Source organism: Oryctolagus cuniculus, chromosome 8 (assembly GCF_964237555.1).
Source record: "Oryctolagus cuniculus chromosome 8, mOryCun1.1, whole genome shotgun sequence".
In the NCBI taxonomy this organism is placed as follows: Eukaryota; Metazoa; Chordata; class Mammalia; order Lagomorpha; family Leporidae; genus Oryctolagus; species Oryctolagus cuniculus.
In genome coordinates this window covers 8075375-8096074 of record NC_091439.1, presented here as the reverse complement: position 1 = coordinate 8096074, position 20700 = coordinate 8075375, and the positions used below count along the sequence as shown (strand labels likewise).

Sequence of the window (20700 nt, the reverse complement as noted above, 5' to 3'; positions counted from 1 at the left end):
CCCACTGGGGAATGAACCAGCGGATGGAAGACCTTTCTCTCTCTCTCTGTCTCTCCTCTCTCTGTGTAACTCTAACTTTCAAATAAATAATAAATAAATCTTTAAAAAATAAGTATCATGGAAAAATTATGCATGGATTTCCAAATTTTTGCACCAAAATAAACATTTAAATTTCCTTTTTAATGCATTTTTAGAAGTATCCTCATACTACCTACCCATAGATTACTGAATTTCAGAGAAAGGGCATGCAGATCGGGTTATTAGAGAGATAAGAAATAGCAAATAGTAAATGATCCCTTTCAGGAATTGTTACTTAGAGGTGATTTTATTTCAGGCTTTAGAAAACATATTGTTTGGCATCCATCAAAAAGGTGAAACACACACATTTCCGTCGCAGGCTCATGAGCTCCTTGCTGTGTTCAGAAGCTTGACACATGCTCTTTGTGATAGCTTCTTTCAGCTCGGGGTCTTCAATCACTTCACAGTTATTGTCACCTGGCAGATGTACCCATTATCTCTCTTTTCCATCTAGAAAATCTGAGATGCATGAGTTTCTTTCCTGCAGCTGCACGAATTTGTCATCTGTAAAAATAGTTGCAATAGTCACTGACTACTTTACATTCTTTGTGCTTAAAGAACTGAGAATTGTGGTTGGTCCCTCAGTTTAGGTGCCCACACCCAAAACTGGCTCTACTTCCAGTTTCCTAGTGATGTCATCATTGTGAAGTGACCTTGAAAAATCTTCATGAAAAATTTATCATGGTTTTTATTTCATTCATTTATTTATTTATTTTACAGGCAGAGTGGACAGTGAGAGAGAGAGACAGAGAGAAAGGTCTTCCTTTGCCGTTGGTTTACCCTCCAATGGCCACCGCGGCCGGCACGCTGCGGCCGGCGCATCGTGCTGGTCTGAAAGCAGGAACTAGGCGCTTCTCCTGGTCTCCCATGGGGTGCAGGGCCCAGGCACTTGGGCCATCCTCCACTGCACTCCCTGGCCACAGCAGAGAGCTGGCCTGGAAGAGGAGCAACCGGGACAGAATCTGGTGCCCTGACCGGGACTAGAACCCGGTGTGGCGGCGCCGCTAGGTGGAGGATTAGCCTAGTGAGCCGCAGTGCCGGCCCATGGTTTTTAAATAGTACATATTTAGCGCTATTAAATGCCTCATGTCTTTAAATTTAGTTTATATCCCAGAAGGAATGTTAGTATTATTTTAGTATAAAAATATAGAATTCAGAACCAAAGAAGTGTGCTGTGTTTATTAGCACATCTGTGATGCTAATGAAAGCGTTTCCTGCTCACCTATCATGGGAATGTATGCCAAAAATGTTTTTATGTTTTCCTGCATAGAATTTGTCCCCCACCCATTCAAGCTCTGAAAGCGAATCTGCAGCTGTCAGGAGAGCTGTTAAGGCTGGACTGTGAGAATGAGGACCCTCTAATAGAACTGAACAGCTGGAGAGCAGGCACACACACGGCAGTGCTTCTCACGAGCTTTGCCTCCTCAGTACCCAGCTGCGTGCCTTAACTGTGGGTGGTGAATAGAGAAGTAAGACTTCACTAAGATCTTCCCTCAATTTTCCTTCATCCCTTCCTTCTCAAGTCTCTTGGATTATGGCCAGATGCCACATGTGGTGAGCAGCAAATTGATAAGTGCCACTCATCCGGGTCACCCAAAGGCAATGGTTAGTCCCAAAGGGATCCATGGACACTGATCCTACAAAATAGGTCTATAGCACCTGTATCTCTTCTTACTATCCTGAGACTCAACAATGAAGTAAATTAAAAATACAGTTTTTGAGAGAGATATAAAAATGGTGAAGAAATTATGATATTAAGAGTTATTTGTAATAAATGTATGATTTTCTAGAAAAAAAGTATTTTCCAATCTAGATTCAATAGAGGTAGCACAGTCATAGGTGGTGTGTCATGTGGCCATCTCAGAATCAACAAGAATTTACTAAAAATTATTCAATTTAATAACAAGCATGAATAATACAGATCACCATAAGCAATATAAGAACAAACATACTGACAATTATCTTGCAATGCCATTCATATCAAAATTTTAAATGAAAATGTATTAAAATAAATTAAATATCAGGAAAATACAGAAATGTTTTATTGAAATAACAGTAGGAACACTTCCACACACGTTTGTAACCAGAGAAATCCACAGCAAGAAATTACGATCACTTTACCCTTTACTTGGGCAAGATTGCAATGCTTCTACACTTTTTTTTCTGCTGTAGCTTCAAGCTTGACCCTTGGTAAGTGAGCCAAAAATAAAAACAAACAGATTGACCTTCAGGCTAGGCCTCATAAAGGGAATGAAATATGGAATGCTATCTGTTAGAATTCACCATTTCTTTCATATTCCAGTAACAACATTTTCCAAACTATAAGATACAAATGACTGGCTCTGGAAGTTTCCATCTGAGTATTTCCTTGGCTAGTTTGTGTTAGAAACCTTTAAACCAGTGGAGACTAGAAGAGTAAATATATTTCTGAAAGTTCTAGGATGCCCTTTGACAACTTCAAATAAGATTTCATCAACCCAGATTTGTTTAAAAAAATTCCAGTCTGAAAACAGCTGTTAAAATTACAATAATTTATCTTCCTTAAGAAACTAATGTTCCAAAAGTGGGAACCAAAGGTGACCTTCCAAATTCCTTGTATTACTGTTCAGTAGTCATTACAAATAAAACCTTCTATTTAAAATTGAACCTCTCGATTTATAATAAAATAATTTTGCCTCAAGATGGAGCTGTTATATTTTCAGAATAGGAAAGGACTTTTGACTTTTTCTAGAATTTGTTCTAATCCTGAGGGGAGGTTTCTGCTATTTTTTAATGAGAAAAGACAAAATATTATCATTCCTCCTCCTTTTTTCCTTTTATGCAAGATGACAGGAACTGATGATAAAGTTACCATAGAGCACTAACCCATGGGAGTCACTGAGTACAATACCACTGGCCCTCCAAACTTGCCTGGTTTTTGGAGCCTGGTTAGCAAAGAACATCTCTTTTGCCACAGGCTGCATTAATAGCATATAGACTTGTATGTGAAGTTTTCAAAACCACAACTTGACTTTATCAAATCTATAATGAATCTGTATTTCATAAGCAGAATTTCATGGATGTGCCCCCTGTTAGTGTAATTAGGACTAATTTGAGCAATTATGGCAGATTTCCAGATCAGTGTGATGCTGAATATAATAAAATCTGGTATCATAGTTGATTTTTTTCTGTGTACCAACTGGAGCTGGACTTATCAGTAAATATTAGCAGTAGTGGGGTTAAAAAATATTAACAAGATTAAATGAGAGCATGCTAAAACTTAATTTTTTCATATTAAAAAAGAAGAGAAACCATAGCTCTCCCATATGATTCTGCCATTCCACTCCTGGAAATTTACCCAAAGGATATTAAATCAGCATATGACAGACTTATCTGTATCCCCATGTTTATAGCAGCTCAATTCTCAATAACTAAGCTATGGAATCAACCCAGATGTCCGTCAATGGATGACTTAAATAGAATGTGACATACATGCATGATGGAATATTACTCAGCTGAATAAGAAGAATGAAATTCTGTCTTTCACTAAAAATATAGTTAGATAAGCAAGACCCTTCCCCCACAAAAAAGTTTTCCTTAATTTGTGGTAGCTAAAGTAGAGAGAACATAAAAAGTAATGTATATGAGCAAAATTGACATTTTGCGATTTGATTATTGCTGACAGCACTTGTATGTACTCTTCAGGAACAGTGGCTTTTCCACTTACTACTTTTTTTTTGACAGAGTGGACAGTGAGAGAGAGAGACAGAGAGAAAGGTCTTCCTTTGCCGTTGGTTTACCCTCCAATGGCCGCTGTGGCTGGCGCACTGCACCTATCCGAAGGAAGGAGCCAGGTGCTTATGCTGGTCTCCCATGGGGTGCAGGGCCCAAGTATTTGGGCCATCCTCCACTGCACTCCCTGGCCACGGCAGAGAGCTGGCCTGGAAGAGGGGCAACCAGGACAGAATCTGGCGCCCTGACCAGGACTAGAACCCGGTGTGCTGGCGCTGCAAGGTGGAGGATTAGCCTGTTGAGCCGCGGCGCCGACTTTGCTTACTACTTATTGAATTCCTTATTTAGTAGAGTATTAAGCTTGTGATTATAAAGTAAGTTGAAACTATGTCATTGTCAAAATGAAAGAAAAATAAGAAAAGGAAGAAGAGGGAAGGAGGGAGAGGTGGGTGGGAAGTTTCATTGTGCTCTTAAAACTGTGTATGTGAAATACATGAAATTTGTTCCCCATATATACATTTAAAAATGAAAACTACGGAAATTCTAATAACCAAGGACGTCTTCAAGGATTTCTACCTGATATTTATTTTGTGCTATTTAATATAGAATGTCACTTCTACTCAAAATGTACAATTACTATACAGGATATTTCTTTGTCAAAATATTTTGTGGAGACTCCTAGCTGATGGCAAGCTCTCAATAAGTGATTTTTCTGAATCTTTTATTTCAGATAATATTTTCTCTTCAATGAGGAATGCATAAGTTTCTATCTACTACCTCTTTTTATAGAGAAACATATCTTAATAAGGAGTTTGTGAAGTGCCACATTTTGAATCACTGTGACCTTGAAATATAAATTATACATTCCATATTCCTGATGTGGACAGCCATAAAGATGACAATTAATGTGCCTTAAATATTGTTACAAAATATTCAATTGTGGAAGCATTTTACTACTCTTCTCATAAAGTGGTATTACTGATGATTTATTATAGTATTGAAGACAAGAAATCTTACTGCTTCGCGACACAACATGAATGTTCAGTATCAAAGCATGTCTTATAGGGCCCTGGTGTCAGGACTCTCCTGGATGTCCTGGTTGGATGATGGGTTTGGTGGGAGAAGAATGGGCATGGGGCCGAGTGAGAGGAATGAGGACGGAGCCTCTTTTGCTCTCACTTGCCGTATCCTGCTCTTTTCTCAGAAGATCCAAATAGTCCACGTGTGCTTTAAAATTGAGTCCGAATGTAACTTGACTTACCCCCCACACTTGTACTCATTATAATTTTTCTTGTTGATTACTAAATGAGTATTCTAAAAAATCAAGTGGAATCTTAACATCTACTTCACTAATGATATTTTAATTTTAGTGGTGTTTAGTTACCTTCAGAAGAGCAAAATATCTAAAACTACAGAAATTTTAGGTCTAAACATTGCATTTCTACATACTTGAAGATTGCTGCATCACTCATAAGTAAGTCTTTGATATTTTTGTTACGAGTCTCAAGGAAAATAAGATGTCTACCAGTATAAGCCATGGAACTTGAACTCTCATACTGATTCAGAGAAATTCTAGCTTCACATAAATTTTGGTATTATGTTTTCTATACAATAGAACAGAAGCTCCTTTGAATTCTATTAGACCTAAGAGAGATTTGTTCTTCCAAACTGAAGTATTCTATTTGTTCCTTTTTGTTCTTTTCTATATGATACAGCAATGCTGTCCAAAAGAATTTTATTAAACAACTGAAACATTTCTATGTGCTACCGAAACACTATCTACGTGTAGCTATTGGTCACTTGGATGTGACAAGCATACTGGGGGATCAAAATTTTAAATTTAATTTAATATTGTAACTTAAATGGAAATAGACACAAGTGATTAGCTGTCATCATTGTGAACAGTGCAATGCCAGAAACCACATTAGAATATTTCAAAATGCCTACTTCCCAGATATGCTCTTCTCCTTGCCAACATCAACGACTGTTAAAAGATTTCTCCTTTGGGATACTATACTTCAGAGCCTGTTGTTTTAAATAAATTCCACATTTTGAGGAATATAACTTGAACATTACTCAAATAAATGGTATACTTGAAAATGACAGTTCTAAGAAAATACTAGTAGCTAACACTCTCTTGTATACAACAAATGCCTCTCTGATCCCAGATTTAAAAGTTGATTTATTTCCAAAGAAAATGAGTACCTTTTTTGTCCTTTCTTCCCCAGATGTAAAGACTTGTCTAAATCCCCAGTCAGTGGGTTTATATTTTAAATGAATTCTGATTGAATTACTTATCCTTTCAAGTATGTACAGGTGCCCATGAAATAACCTCTTAACCTATGAGCAAACTAAACACGTGTTCTAGAAATTCCTGTGAGCAGTAGCTTTTTTTTTTTGGCATTGTTTCTCTGGAGGACCATTACATGGTCAACCAAGACAATATCAGTTGCGAACATATTTCAGAACTGTAGTAATTTGGTTGATGGAAGCAAACACTTTTGGAAATATTCTCTTTTATCAGAATCTTGTTGTTTGGCCATTTGAACTCAGATACAAACTTTAAAAAAATAATACTTAAGTTTCTTTAAGTCTACAAAAGATTTTAGTTTGTATGCCACTTGGTTATTAGAAAAAGATGAACAAGAAAGGTTTTGATTTAGATCCCTGTCTGCTAATACCATTATTCTGAGGTCCCATTGCTAATTAGTTAGAAATTTGCTTGGTATTTGTATTTCAATGATAAATACTAGATAACCAATAATTTCTAATATGAATAATGAAAATGATGACTTATTGCATATATATATGTATATCATATATCACTGAAATGATATTAAGACCTGTAATAACATTAGTCTCATTTTTTAGAAGAGTATGTTGAGTGACAGAGAATTTTGGTTGTTTATGTATTAATGCACAGCTAGTAAGTGACAGTAGCAGAAATTAACTTAAGGCACCTGGTTTATGTCTAGATTTGAATGCTATTACTGCAACTGACACTCTTGTAAGGCATTATTTTTCAAACTATTAAGTGTATATGGTTTGCATTTTTAGATGGAGATTCTAATTCAGTAAATCTGGAATGGTGTCTCAGATTCTGTATTTTTTATTTGCAGCTTTTAAAATTTATATTTCAGATATATAAAATGATGATTTAATATATATACATATATACTCAATATATGCATATAAATATGAATACACACATACACAATACATGTATTTTGGCAGATAGAAAGATAATAACAAAACCAAGCTAATTAACACACATGCTGTTTCACAAGTTACCATTTTTGTGTATATTAATATGTGGTGATAACTCCTAGGATCTTAGAAAATTTCAAATGATCAGTGCAGTATTGTTACGTATAAACATTATGCTGCACATTAAACCTCCAGATTTGTTTGTCCTGCATAACTGCAACTCTATAGTCTTTTCTTAGGTGATGACACTATTGTCATTCAATGAGCCAAACTTTGAGCAACAATGATCCAGGCTAACCTAAATAAGAAAACTGATCAGAACTCAGAATTTGTATTTCTTTGTTTTTCTTCAGAGCTGCATTCCAGTCATACTTTTAAAGCCATGGTTATGAAGAGTTCTCGATAAAGTACCAGATAATAAATATTTTCAGGTTTGAAGGTCATGTTATAATGTCTCTGTACCTCAATTACTCAACTCCACAATCCTTGTTCAAAATAATCAAGTGTCGGTGCTTCCTATAAGACCCAAAATTGGATTTCTTAAAATGTAATAGATATAAATTTTTAAAAAATATATGTACAAGTTTGGAGGCTGAGTATAGTGTTTTGAAGCTAAACATGAACTCTGAACAGGGCTTTGACGGGTGGAATGTAGAAATTCAAAGGGAAGAAACCAGACTAACACAAAGGTGCATATGTTAAAAGTTACCAATTTTTGTTTCCCAACCTGGCATGTACAGAGTCCTTCCAGATAAAAAGCCGCACAAACCAAACAATGAAACCCTTTTGAGACTCATCAGAATAGTGAGATCCCAGGGAAACCTAGTACCTTAGAAACCAGAAGAAAAGACAAACACAAATATAGGATCGGGACTACTGAGAAGGTGGAAGGGACCTATCATTGTATTTTGGAATTGTATTTATGAATTACATGGAATCTGTTCTCTTTATTTCAATTAAAAATGTAAATAAAAAAGAAAAAGTTTAAAAATGCTTTTTATTTTTTGACAGGCAGAGTGGACAGTGAGAGAGAGAGACAGAGAGAAAGGTCTTCCCTTGCCGTTGGTTCATCCTCCAATGGCCGCCACGGCTGGCACACTGCACCTATCCAAAGGCAGGAGCCAGGTGCTTATCCTGGTCTCCCATGGGGTGCAGGGCCCAAGCACTTGGGCCATCCTCCACTGCACTCCCTGGTCAGAGCAGAGAGCTGGCCTGGAAGAGGGGCAACCGGGACAGAATCCGGCGCCCCGACTGGGACTAGAACCTGGTGTGCCAGCGCTGCAAGGTGGAGGATTAGCCTAGTGAGCTGCGGCGCCGGCCTAAAAATGCTTTTACTGTAAGAAAAACAAGGAGCAAATGATTTCAAAAAAAAAAAAAAACACAAAAGAAAATATACAGATGTCAAATAATCTTATAAAACGATGTTCAGCATCATAGATCATCAGGGGATGGTAAATTAAACAGCACTGAGTTATCACTCCACACGGATTAGAATGGGCGAAATGCAAAACGCTGAAAATGCCAAATCATGCTGAGGATGAGGAGCAAAAGAATTCTCAGTGTTGCAGGTAGGATTGCAAAATGTTATGGCCACTTTGGAAGACGGCTTGGTAGTTTTTAGAAAAATTAAACATATTCATACCATACAATACAGGAATTGCATTCTTGGTATTTATCTAAATGAAGTAAAGATTTATGCCCACACTAACTGCTTCCATCACAATTGCCAATCCACAGAAGCAATGATCTCATTTTGTGAACAAGTAAATAAATAAACTGTGGCACATGCAGACAATGAATATCACTCCAAGATTAAAAAAAAAAAAAAGGGAAGAAAAAGGAAGAGTCTTTTAGGCATGGAAAAACTGGAGGAAGGATTGGCTTTGTGGCACAGCTGGTTTTTTAAACTGCCATTTGCAATGTCACGGTCTCATATCAGAGCACTGGTTTGAGTCCTGGCTGCTCTGCTTCGGATCCAGCTGCTGCTAATGGACTATGTGAGAGCCCCAGAGGGAGCGCTGGACTCCTTCCTTCAGCCTGGCCCAGCCCTGGACAATGGGGCCATTTGAGGAACACACCAGCAGATGGAATATCTCTTTGTCTATCTCTGTCTTTCTCTCTTTGTTGCTTTCTGTCTCACCATGTTTCCCTCTCTCCCTCCCTGTTATCCTTTCAAATAAATTTTTAAAATGTCTTTAAAGAAAAGAAATGGAAGAAAATTAATTCTGTATTACTGAGAGAAAGAATATTAAAAGTTACTGTAAAAACAGTATAAGATTCTAACTAAATGACATCCTGGAAAATGTAAAACCGTGGACACAGTACAGTGATCAAGGCTTAGCGTGAAGGAGGGGTGAATAGGCAGAGCACAGAGCATTGCAAGGCAGTGCAATGGTTCTGTATGAGACTGGAGCAGCAGATGTTTGTCATTAAACATCGGCAAGACCCACAAATGCACACCACCATTAGTGGTGTCATGCTCATGCTAATGTGAACTGGACTTGTGTGACAGCCATGTCAGTGCAGGAGTGTGCAGCATCAGGAATGTCCCACTGCGGTGGCGGATGGCAACTGCAGGGAAGGGCATGCGTATGTAGGGACAGTGCGTGTGTGGGCATTTCTGTACTTCTCGATTTTGTTGTGAAGCTACAACTTGCCCGAAAACTAAAGTGTTTACTTAAAAAAGGAAATAGCATCATTATGTAGAACTGAGTATGCACAAATGTACAACAGAAGAATTCAAAATAAGGTGAGTAGATTGTGCAAATGTTAATATCCTGCTTGTGATATAACACCAAAGTTTTGTAAAATGTTTTCATTGGGGAAACAATAACTTGTGCAGGAGAACCCCTGTATTGACTCTTTTTTAAAATATATTTATTTATTTATTTGAAAGAGTTACACAGAGAGAGAAGGAGAGGCAGAGAGAGAGAAAGAGGGCTTTATCCGCTGGTTCACTCCCCAATTGGCTGCAACAGCCAGAGCTATGCCGAACCGAAGCCAGGAGCCAGGACCTTCTTCCAGGTCTCCCACAAACGGGTCAGGGGCCCATGGACTTGGGCTATCTTCTACTGCTTTCCCAGGCAGGAGCAGAGAACTGGGTCAGAAGTGGAGCAGCCATGACTCAAACCAGCGCCCATATGGGATGCCGGCACTGCATTGATTCTTAAAAGTTGCATGTGAACACGAATCTCAGTTAAGACTAAAGTTATATCAGCTGTGGAAAGAATGAACAGTCAGATCTAGAGGGTTATATAGAAAATACAATGAAGAAAGCCTTGTGAGAATCACTGAGACTATCTACAATTCTTGGCTACGCTCACTGCTTAATGGTACAATAAAGAAGAAAAGGGATCTGGGCTTGAAACCTGAATCGTAGGAACTTTGAAAAATTATTTGTATTTATTTTCATTTTGTTTGAGAGAGTGAGAGACAGAGAGAGAGAGAAAGATAGAAAGAGAGAGAGAGAGAGAGAGAGAGAGAGATCTTCCATTCTTTGATTTGCTCTCCAAATGGCCACACAGGCTGGGCTGGGCCAAGTCAAGGTCAGGAGCCCAGAATTCCATTCAGGTGAGTGGCAGGGATGCAAGTGCCTCAGTTACTTGAAACTTCACCTGCAGCCCACCAGGGTGCATATGAACCGAATGCTGGAATTGGAAGTGGAGTAGCTGGGATTTGAACCCAGGTCCTCCAGTAAGCAAGGTGGACATGTGAAGAGGCATGTTAACCACTGCACCAAACACCCACTCCAAAGATTACAAAGAGCTTTAATAAGTGACATTGACCTTTCTGTGCAATCCCAGCAGGAATAAGAAACCTATTAAAAACAAATACTTTTGATATTTTGTATTTAATTTTCTAGTAGGACATTGAATAGGAGGGGATTAAAAAAAATAGGTGGAAAAATGCATTTACAACTCAGGAAAAAATGTTAAGATTAGAGATATAGCTTTGAAAGTTCTATGTAGAGAAAGAACTGAAAACACAACAGTGATTAAGAGCCTCAGAGGAAAACTGAAAAGCAAAAGGCAAAATTTATCTTGTATGGAAACTTAGAAAAATGTCCATATTGAAAGTTGGAGATAGCTAGTAAAGAAAAAAAAATGCCAACCAGAAAGGTGTTGTATATAAGTTTATTTTGCTACAAAAATTTTTGAAATCCATGCTTGGTTTTCTCATAAAATGTGATTTTTCAAAAGTGATCAGAGTGGTTTTTTTTTTTTTAAGTTGCATTTATTTTATTTGAAAGGTAAAGTTACAGATAGGCAGAGGAGAGAGAGTGCTGGTTCACTCCCTAAATGGTTGCAACAGCTGGAGCTGGTCCGATCCGAAGTCAGAAGCCAGAAGCTTCTTCCAGGTCTCCCACACGGGTACAGGGGCCCAAGGACTTGGGCCATCTTCTACTGCTTCCCCAGGCCATAGAAGAGAGCTGGATCAGAAGTGGAACAGCTGGGACTTGAACTGATGCTCATATGGGATGCTGACACTGCAGGCATTGTCATTACCCCATTTCGCCAGAGTACCAACCCCTTGTCATAGAATGTTTTTCACGAACAATTTGAATACACCTTGTGCAATGTTGACTTCTTATATCTGGAAATCTTAAAAACATTATAGGAGGGTGATGGATTCAGAGACGAATAGAAACATGAGTCAGATTCCCTGAAGAGACAAAAGTGATGGATTCATGGTTGTCGGTGGGTGGGAAATTGGATCAAATACCTGAAAGAGAGAGAGGAAAAGTCTCAACCTGGATCTATTTGTTTCCTTGACATGGGCCTGTATAGTGTAGCCATTTAGGGCTGCTTCGACTCCATCAAAATGAAACATTTCTGTGTGTTTACAAATGACATGGATAAGGTTAAAGATTTGTGTTAGACTGAGTAAATACATTAAACCTCTCAAGCCAAGAACGGATTTAAGGACGTGTTATATTTGGAATTCTTTACAACTGACAATAGACAGGAAGGCAAACTAGAAAGACATTTCCGAGAAAACAAAATCTGAAAGACTAATGCATATGTAAATGTCCAATCTCGCTAATAATGAGGGGAAAAAGAGGAAAAAAAACTAAATTTACACAAGGAGATACCAGTTTATTTACCACTGACAACAGCTGGAAGAATATTTGTAAATGAGGTAATTGTGTGAAGGAGTCTCAAAACATGCTAAAATATCTGCAGATGTAACCATTGCTGGAAGCAAATGAAATCTATAGTTCTTCCATGGGTTGGCAATTCCACCCTTAGATTATATTTAACAGGGAACTCAGCAGGGATTCACATGGTGGCCCCAAGGGGACATTCATTCTAGCTTGAAAACAAGCTGAATATACTACTTTATATGTAAAGTATAGTATAATATATGCAAAAGAAGCAGTTGTGTGCTACAGAGTAACTGACTTGATTTTTATATACTTAGCAAGTTGTAATAGCTGTTAGATAGATGTCAGAAACATAATATTGAAAATGAAAGAGTAATCAAGACGATCATAACTTTCAACTATTTGTTCAAATGACAAATCCACAAATATACACAAAAGTGTGCTTCCCAAGGTTTTACCAGTGTACGCACACACACACACATACACACACACACATATTTGATAACTATGAAAAGTGGATTCAAAGGGCATCCTTTACACAGAGAAAAAATGAAACAGAATGGATTTAGAGGGATTAAGGCAAATTCTATTCCTGAACTTCAATTCCAGGCATATAAAATCCTTAAAAACAATTCAACAAATGAAGAGGTATTTTTGATAGGAAATGCAATAGGTCTAGAAGTTGCATAGTCCAATCAAGAAAGACGAAAGGACAAAGTTGAGGTTGTTCTTAATTCAGAGGCCAGGGGTGAGGAGAAGCAAGTTATGATGTGCAAAGAGAAGATGATGAATTTGGAACACCATTCTGAAGACCTCCCCTCCAACCAAAAAAGGATGGGGAGGGAATAAGGGGCTCAGGTGCAGTAGTGTCCTTATCAGGGAGAAAGGTTCCATTTCCCCATCAGAAGAGAAGACTAGTGGGCTATAAAGACATAGAGCTCCTTTGTGGCAGAGAGAGGTAATGGAGCATATACTTAGGATTTTTCTGTGTATATCTCTACTGAGCATCAAAACATACAGTCTTAGCTCACCTGAGTTTTAAAATTTACTCGGGTTGGGGGAGGGAGAGAGAGAGAGAGAGAGAGAGATCCTCTCTGTTGTTTCACTCACCAAATGCTTGCAATGGTACAATGGTCAGGGCTATGCAAGAGCTGTGCCAAGGACAAAGGCATGAGCTGAAGAATTGTGTGTAATCCAGGTCACCCACATGGGTGACAGGTAACCAATTACTTGAGCCATCAGTATAGCTTTCAAGATCTGTATTAGCAGGAAACAGGAAACTGGAGGCAAGAGCCAGAGCTGGGTATTGAACCCAGGCACCTGGATGTAGAATGCAGGCATCTTAACTGGTGGCTTAACTCCTAGGAAAAAGGCTAGTCATTCGTCACTTTTAAAATTGTCACACAAGTTCTGTTCTTGGAACTTTAACCATATTGACAGAAACTTACATTTTCTCAGAAGTTATGGAAAAAACCCACACATTGTAGATCAAGAAGGGATTTACCAGGCACATCAAAGAAAACATCCGCATATATCACACCTTCTTTATGTGCTATTTTAAAGGTTTCACAGGCATTTCTGTAGACAATACCCCATCCCTATGCCCTTATTTTTTCTTACAGATAATTCAAGAAAAAACCAAGGTGGTTGACTGGGGGAGATCACACACAGCAGCTAATGACATTGTTGGGGTTAAGGATTCGGTTTTATCAAGTTCCCAGATTTGGCCTGTTTTTCACCTACCTAAGCCCTGCCCCAGATCTGCACCCTCTAACGCTGGGTGCCCAGTAATGGAGCTTGTGTCCACTGAGCGGAATTAACCACAGGCGCATTGCTGCATTTTCGGTATTTTCAGCCCACAAACCTGTCGCGTGTGTCTGCATGAGACTCTTTGTTCTTTTTTAAAGCCCCAATCCTATAGAGAAGGATAATAAAGCCAATACTCCTCTTGCTGAGTTTTTATGACTTTCTGCGCCGAGGACAGCATGCCAGAAGCTATTTTGGGATGTGCAGTTCAAAGAGAAAATGAACCTCAGCCGCTGGGTGAACTGCACACAACACAAGTGAGTAGCCGTAGACACACACACTGGGCAGTCTCTCCCCAAGCATCGCAGCTCCAGGGAGCTGCTGCTGAGTAACTTTCCCGAAGGAGCTTGGCTGCCCTGGCTTGTTCCTGGGCTTCCGGTGTCTGGCCACATCTTCAAGAAAAGGCCTCCACGTTACATCTCTTTAAGACAGGATCTCCTTCTCCTGGGTGTCCTGTTAACTGAAGAAGTATTCAACAATGAATTAGTGAACACTGCTGCAGTGTTGTTGCCATGGGGACCCGTGGAAAGGAGACTTAAAATGTTGTATAAAATAATCTGAGAGTATTGAACTGAGAGGAGCAGACTTTCTCAATTATTTCTATCATCCCACTAATAGGTGGCAAAGGTCAACAAAACTCCATGGAACTACTAGGCACATTGATTTTTTTCCTTGTTGGAATCTAAATATTTCTCTATAGTGTAGTCATTTATTTGAGATGCCCACATTAAAAATTAATGCTTAGATGGAAATACTAAATAGAGAGAAGGCTAAATCTCCATAATAACAAGTTACACTCCCACAAAACGATGACTACAAGATGTGGTTCATCTCTTTCGCAAATCATGAATACACATAAACACACACACACACACACACACGTGTGCACACATGTACAAGTGTTTGAATTTTTTAAAAAAAATTTATAACAGATCTATAGGTTAAAAAAGCCATAATCTTCTGATATGAAGAGAAGGATTAAGAGAAGTAAGTCATTTGGTGACAAAAATAAATTGCTTTTTCTGTCTCACATGTCAGTTTCATGACTTACTGCATTAGCTTCTGTCTTTGGTTATATCACGTCAAGTCAGGGCATGCCATTTGACCCATTACTTGAAAAGAAACGCTTATAAATTTCCTTTAGACATCAAAGCTGGCAGAGGTGGAATTTAGAATGATGATATTTCCATCCTTTGTTGAGCTCAATTGAGCACAACATGGGCCCTGCGCACTGGAGAACAATGGGCCTACAGTAGAAAAGGGAATCTAACCAAGAGCTTCCTGCAAGGTATTGCAAAGCTCAAGTACAAGAACATTTATTGTCAAATAGAATGAAATTTGTTTTAAAACTAAAACTATCATATAAAAATAAAATGAACACTTATCAAATATTTTATTGAGTTCATGGACAAATACGACAACCAGTAAGATAGTAAACTTGGTTCAACAAACCACTTAATGAATATTTTGAACAAAGACAAATGTTGGAATATGATCTCAATGAAATATGAGTTATATCTTCCAAGGTGTTAAATATTAATTGATTAATTATTAATGGAAGGTTATTAAATAAATAGAATATACAAATTAGCATACAACTTCACATTGTTTCGAGTCTAATTTAAAAAAAAAAGCAAAGGCAATTATGGATAAATCATTCCAAATAATCTTTGGGTGCGCTTGTTAAACAACACTCCAGTATGATTTGGAAAGAACATACTGCATGATTTTTATTTATAAGTACCTTAACTGTTCCTTTACTATGATAGTAAATAATCTCCCAAGATTTTTCCTGATTTCAAAAGAGGCTACTTTGAACTGATATCTTACTTATGTGCAGGAAGTGATGTGAATTAACCATGAAATCCTTGAACAGATACTGGAAGAAGATTAACATCTGTGTGGACATTCATTTTGAAAATAGAGCTTGGTTCTTTCAAAAGCCTCTGCTATTTGCTCAACTACCCCAAATCTAAGAAGCCAAGTTTAAAATGTGTGCTCTGCAAGTTTTCAACCACAGTACTTTTCATATTCTGATTAATTTATTTTCCCATAAGGCCCCCTCAAGCTTGCTAATATCCTTGATTACTAGAAAGTAACTAAGTAAGGTTATAACAGGTACGAGATCAATTGTCATGGAAGAAATTTTTACACATTGGTTTCATATATTTCACCGTTTCTCTTTAATGATTGATGCACTTTTCACCATGATTAATTGATAATCACTCTCAGATATGACACTCAAGGTATGAATTGACTGCACAATAAGAGATTCTTACTGAACCTCTTTAAAAATTACATTTCAAAAAAGTGAAGAGAATCTGTGTAAGTTAGTTTCTAAATTCTGAGAAGTTAGGGCTTCTAACATAAACATGAGAACACAAAACATTAAGAAATCTCAATAATATTCCAACTAATTTCCAAATTTGAATTTTTCTTATCAGTTTATTCAGTCCTATGTACAATTTTTTTCTCCTACTGTATCTTGGGCTAGCTTTCCGCTTTTATAAAGTTGTCTGCCTCTGGATTAAAAACAAAAGTCTTTTAAATTGTTTCCACTTGAAAGCTTTTATTCTTTAAGTCTCCATACTTCAAATGAAACTAATACAGTTTATTTCATGGTAGTCTGCAACTGGCCTTTTGTAAAAGACACAGATAGTAGACCATGGAGTCTTTATATAGGCAATGATAGAAATAGGACAATTTATCAGTTAAGGGTAACTAGAAATAGGACAACGTGTTGGTTAAAGCTAACTAGTGGTGGCACCTAACCCAAATGGGTACTGATGCTAGAATTCCTGTGTCTATGGTGATTAATTTATTATAGTATTCAGCATGATCAGATTGAAAGAGAGTGAAATTCTCTACTGAGATACAAGACATCATCAATTCATAAGAAATTCATGTTTTTTTTTTTTTCCTGAGGATGAAAATACATTATGGAAATTGAGCACACTAATAAATCTCTACGATCTTCATACAGAGTACTGTCTATAAAATATTTATATTAGTACCATTTTAATGCATAAAATTCCCATAGGAAGAGTTAAGTTTCTCCTTTGATTTAATGATGCCTCTTATGAAGTTCTTATAATACTTCTGAATTAATTATAATTATAGAGATGGAGCTGCCTGCAAACTTAATTATTTCTAGCATCTCTCTTTTTATATGTTAAACATATAAATCCATGTAATTTGTCTAAATGGTTGTGAAAATCTAGAAATTACTTTCAGGTATGACAAACATTCCAAGTGCTATTTCTGAATTTATACCTATATCACAGTAAAGAGAAAAATCAAGAACGAACAGAGCAAATTTGGTCATTTGAACATAAAATGGTCATGTATGCCTCAGAAATGGCATTTGGCTAACTACTCAAAATAAGTGACAAAACAACATTTAAATAAACAAGTTAATACACTTGTGAAGTAACTCAGCTGTTTCATAAGTCAGAAAACTTCATTAATTTGTAAAAACATAGCCATGATGGGACAGCTTTGGGCACAACGGTTAAGAAGTCTCTTCAGATATCCACAATGCATATTGATGTATCTGAGTTTGAGCCCTACCTGTGCTTCCCATTCCAGCTTCTTGGGAATGTGCACCCTGGGAGACAGCAGGTGAGGGCTCAAGCACTTGGGTCCTTCCTTCCCCCATGGGAGACTCAGATCAAGTTCCTGGCTCCGGGTGTCAGCTTCATCCAGCCCCAGCTATTGCAGGCATTCAGGGAGTGAACCAGCAGATAGACGCCATCTCTGTTGCTGTCTCTCTACCTTCGTAGTGAAAATTAAAATTATTTTAAAACGATTACTCAAAAGACAATGACATGATATAAATAACATAAAGCACTTAAAAGTATTCTGATATAATGTGGAGCCTCTGTTGTCTGAGCCAATTTCAAAGAGGATAAAGAACAGCATGGTGGCTCCCGCACTGTGGCATAGTGGGCTGAGCCTTAACCTTGGCACTGGCATCCCATGTGGGCACCAGTTCTTGTCCTGGATGCTCCTTTTCTGATCTAGCTCTCTGCTGTGACGTAGGAAAGCAGTGGGAGATGGCCCACGTGCTTGGGCCCCTGCACTCATGTGGGAGACCCAGAGGAAGCTCCTGGCTCCTGGCATGGGTTGGCCCAGCTCTGGCCATTGTGGCCAGTTGGGAAGTGAACCCACAGATGGAAGACTTCTTTGTCTCTCCCTCTCTCTATAACTCTAACTCTCAAACAAATAAATAAAATCTTTAAAATAAACCCACAGCATTGTTCACAGAGACTGCAGACTTTGAAATCAGCTTTATTTTAACAAGGAAAAAAACCAAATGTTTAGTTTTTATGGTACCTGGCAATAAAAGACTCAGGACTCACATTAAACACACACAAGAAAAACCTTTATGAACCCATTGAAATAGAGAAGGCTTTGCTACAATTTAACTGCCCCACTGCTTCTTTTCAGACACATCAGTAACAGTTGTTGTAATCTAACACAAACAAAATAAAGTAAGATTCTCAAACTTTATTCAGGTTTTTTTTTCCTATTCTTTTCCCATTTGGGAATAATGAGGTGCTTTACTGTCAGACAAACTTCTCATGTTTTTCTCTTGAAAGACAGAAACATACCCATGACTTTTCCAATTTTAATTCTCAGAGGACATGGCGGCAGTGGGGTTGTGGGGTTGGGGATGGGTGATTGAGTAATGCTAAATACGTAAGCTTTTTAGCAGATCTGCAAATCACACGCACACACACACACACACACCTGATAGAACCCTCTGAAGCCACCTTTGTCACTGCTGCAAATTCTTAAAGGGTCAGGTAAGCATGGGAATCAATGTGATTGGAATTGTACACACTGTCACAAGCCTTGAGTATTCTTTCCTATTTGCAAATTATTCATAACACTATTAATTAATTCAATATAGATAACTAAATATTGTGTACGAACACACTATCAAATTGCAACCCAGATGACACATTTGTGATTCAAATTGATTGACCACTAATTGCACATTTTTTTTAAACATATTTTATTTATGTATTTGAGAAGTAGAGTTACAAACAGAGGAAGCAAGAGACAGAGAGAAAGATCTTCCATCTGCTGGTTCACTCTCAATGGTCACAACAGGGCTGGGCCAATCCAAAGCCAAGAGCCAGGAGCTTTCTGGGTCTCCCACACTAGTGTGGAGCCTCAAGTACCTGGACCATCTTCCACTACTTACCCAAGCAGTAGAAGGGAGCTGGACAGAAGCAGAGAGGCCAGGACTTGAGCCGGCCTCCAATAATGGAGTATTTTGATCAATAAACCATTATAAGAAATTTAAACAGCTTAGATTAACTAGCATCTCATAACATTAAAAAATTCTGCTAAAAAATAAGATGTATGTCTGTTTTAATATTATGTGTTAATAAAGTAGGAAAATTATATATAGCTCTTCACTTTTAAACCAAAATTATGAATCTACTTTTTTTATTGAAAGATTCACCTTAACATCATGAACTTTGAATTATTATATAAAAAGGCATCTAAGTGATGGTTTCTGTGAAGCTTATTTGTCTTAAAATGTTAACAAAGTATTAAACTTTGGTTTTGTTGTTTTTTCTAAAAAAAAGTTAAATTTATAAATGTGCATAATTTTCTCAAAAAACAATTAAAACAGAGATTCTTTAATTTGGAAGTTTTATAACCTGGTATTATAATATTCCTCAGAGGTAAGAAAATATTTTAAATTTATATGCAATGAACCAAGAGCTTTGCTCAGCTCCGTACACATAACCCTTAACTGTAGCTCAAGAAGAAGAAGGGAACCCAAATCCAGGTCTCAGGTCTGTATTATGTTCCATTTCTCAGGAAATACTTCTGCAATTAATTTGCGCTCACCAAAGGCCAAGTGAACAAAGGAAGGTCCACAGAGCAGATTTTCTGTTGTGTTTCTCCTGACAACAGCGTCTCGGCACCACAGTGGCGATTCTCAGTTCCCTGTAGCACAAAGCGACTCACGTGCTCAGGAAGGTCCCTGGATCAGGCAGCGGAAGCCAGCCCAGCAGTCTGCCTGTGCATGCCTCTAATACAGCACTCACACCCCGAGTTAGACAACGAGTTAGAATTTACCTAGAAAGAGGGAGCTGACCAAGATAGTTTGTGTGTGTGCCTACAAGGGTTGCGAGAAAACAGGAAAACGTTGGCTTCAGCGGGAGGGAAGATTAATGGCTCCTCTCTGACAGTGCAGTTAATCTCTGGCAGATGATTTGCGCAAACCAAAACTGCCCAAGTTTAATTTTTAAACAATTTAAAAACAAGACTCAAATAAAAATATGAAATAAATGTTTGAAAAACATTTTGTTTACACATTAATTAATGAGAATGCCAGTCAAATTACTTTTAAAGGAATTTGTGGTCAATATTTTCACCGGACAGAATCTACATGTTGCATATGATACACATGTGCTTGTCTCTAGCCAGGTAATAAGTCCAAAGTCAGATGGAAGTTGTTCTAAAACGTTCTTTGGGTGATGTTTGTAAGCAATGTCTCCATCTGACACTCCTTTGATTTTCAAGTTTTTCGTATTTCTTTATGGTATTTAAAAATATTTATTAATATATGTAGGCAGGGTAACAGAGAGAAGAGGGAAAGAAACCAAGAGAGAGAGAGAGTCTTCCATCTCCTGGTTCACTCCCCAGGTGGTCACAACAGCCAGTTCTGGGCTAGGACAAAGCCAAGAGCCAGGAACCCCATCCTGGTCTCTCACGTTGGTGGTAGGGGCCCAGGTACTTGGGTCAAAATGTGCTACCTTCCCAGGCAC

The 20700-nt window shown here is 37.9% G+C and overlaps 1 long non-coding RNA gene across 1 annotated transcript; it reads right to left on the bottom strand.

The window, feature by feature from the left end:
* Window positions 1-11131: 11131 nt before the first annotated feature.
* On the bottom strand, window positions 11132-20074 carry LOC138843274 (uncharacterized). Its single transcript, XR_011377986.1, has 3 exons — window positions 19778-20074; window positions 17477-17680; window positions 11132-11718 (listed from the first exon to the last, which is right to left on the bottom strand). It is a non-coding gene; the product is annotated as an uncharacterized lncRNA (long non-coding RNA).
* Window positions 20075-20700: the final 626 nt, after the last annotated feature.